The sequence below is a fragment of the Plectropomus leopardus genome, unplaced genomic scaffold, assembly GCF_008729295.1.
Source record: "Plectropomus leopardus isolate mb unplaced genomic scaffold, YSFRI_Pleo_2.0 unplaced_scaffold12730, whole genome shotgun sequence".
Taxonomy (NCBI): domain Eukaryota; kingdom Metazoa; phylum Chordata; class Actinopteri; order Perciformes; family Serranidae; genus Plectropomus; species Plectropomus leopardus.
Genome location: NW_024613538.1, coordinates 90 through 1,996, shown reverse-complemented (window position 1 = coordinate 1,996; position 1,907 = coordinate 90). Strand labels below are relative to the sequence as shown.

The window sequence follows — 1,907 nt, the reverse complement described above, 5'->3', positions numbered from 1 at the left end:
ATATATATATATGTATTTTTTTATTATTTGTTTTTTTTTAAATATTGTATTTATTTATTTTTCATTCCTGTTTTTTTTTTAATTCAAATTGATTTATCTGTGATTTTACATGACAGGGTTGTGGAGGTACCTGAGGTAGGCGGGGGGCTCGGTGCTGATGGACACAGCTTTGTACTTCTCATCGTTTCCTTCGAGGATCTCCTCGACCTCCGAAGCCTTCAGCAGAGTCACGCTGGTGGCCAGCTGAGTGTAGCCGTGATCTGAGTGACAAGAACAGGAGTCAAATCAATACCTCATAACGAGCACTTACATGATTATCATTTTAACTGGGGCAGCATGAGGTCCTTATCTACTGTCAGTGTGTTACAGTAATACTCAACTTACAGCCTGTGAGCCAAATCTGGCCCCCGATAGGGTGCTTAGTGGCCCCCTAACCAATGTCTTAGTCACAATAAAAATAAAAAAAGGGTAAGGTCCCGGAGTGAATAAACCAGCTTCAAAAGCCTGTTTACCAAAAAAAAGTGCCCTCACATCCCCCGACAGAGGTCCAAGCAAAGCCCCTAATGTCCTAAAATCCTAAAAATGTTCAAAAATCACAGAAATGGCCTAAAACCCAAAACACATCTTAGAATCTGAAGAATGCCATAACCTCCTCAAATCCTGGAAATGTCCTAAAATATTCTAAAATCCTAGAAATGTCCTCAAAGCACAGATACATCCGAAAACCCAAAACACGCTCTCAAATCCAAATGTCAATCAAATGTCCTAAAATCCAAGAAACGTCATAAATACAAAAAGCGGGGCGATCTCTAGCTCAGTGGGTAGAGTGTGCTCCTCATACACCTCAGGCCTCTGCAGGGGCCCGGGTTCGAGTCTGGCCTGTGGCCCTTTGATGCATGTCGTTCCCCCTTCTCTGTCCCATCTTTCCTGTCCCCAAATCCTATAAATGTCCTCAAATCCCAGAGACATGGAGCTGCTGTGATTGGCCCCCGAGCAAAGCAGGCTGAGTATCCCACAACAGCAGCGTTTAATATCAGAGGAAACAAAGGAGATTAGAGATAATGATGGAGACTCAGAGCTTATACAGCACACACCGCTGTACGTGTGTCGGGACTGCACTCTACTGACCGTGAGACGACTCCACGATTTTCTTTCGTTCTTCTACTGATGCCAGTTTTCTCCATAATGACGGGTATCTTTTATACAGGGAGCCTCTGAACATACGGAGGTAGTTTCCCACCTGAACACACACGAAAAATGGAAAGAAAAAAAAACAACACAAAAATAAGAATTCTTGGTGCACAGTTCAGCAGACTGCAGAGGATGTACTTTAGTGTACAGATTTGGGGATGTTTCTTATGTGTTTATTTGAGGATATATGTTTGTATTTGTGGTATTTAAGGGTGTGTGTTGTGTATGTATTCATTGAGGGGTGTTTTGTGTGTTTTTGTATGAGTGTATTCACATGTGTGGATGTATCATTGTTTCTCTTAAATTATCTTTTTTAAAGCAGACATTAAACACAATGCATCTGGTATAATTTATCTATAAATACATTTATAAAATAACTGAGAAGGCCAAACTCAAAAAAGACAAACTCAATATTTAGAAACCAAATGCACCACTTTAGTTCAGTCATGATAGAGAATAACTGACGTTTTTCTCGTCCAGAAAACAAATTGAACTTACATTTAATTCTTCTGTATTTTTAAATTGTTTAAAAAATGTTTTTGGTTGTTTGTTTTTTTTTTTAAAACAGAAAGACATAATTGAAGGAAAGTAGAAATTGCTAAAATTGCTGATTCCAGACTTTGAGCTGGAAGTATTTTGAAAGCTGGTACACGGCTTATTAGGTGTTTAGAAAATGGTTTCTTGTGTAAGAAACTATACTGCTGGCATGTATAATT

At 39.1% G+C, this 1,907-nt stretch overlaps 1 long non-coding RNA gene across 1 annotated transcript; it reads right to left on the bottom strand.

The window, feature by feature from the left end:
* Positions 1-175: 175 nt before the first annotated feature.
* Positions 176-1,295, bottom strand: LOC121963834. The gene is made up of 2 exons (XR_006107286.1): positions 1,129-1,295; positions 176-260 (listed from the first exon to the last, which is right to left on the bottom strand). It is a non-coding gene; the product is annotated as an uncharacterized LOC121963834 (long non-coding RNA).
* Positions 1,296-1,907: the final 612 nt, after the last annotated feature.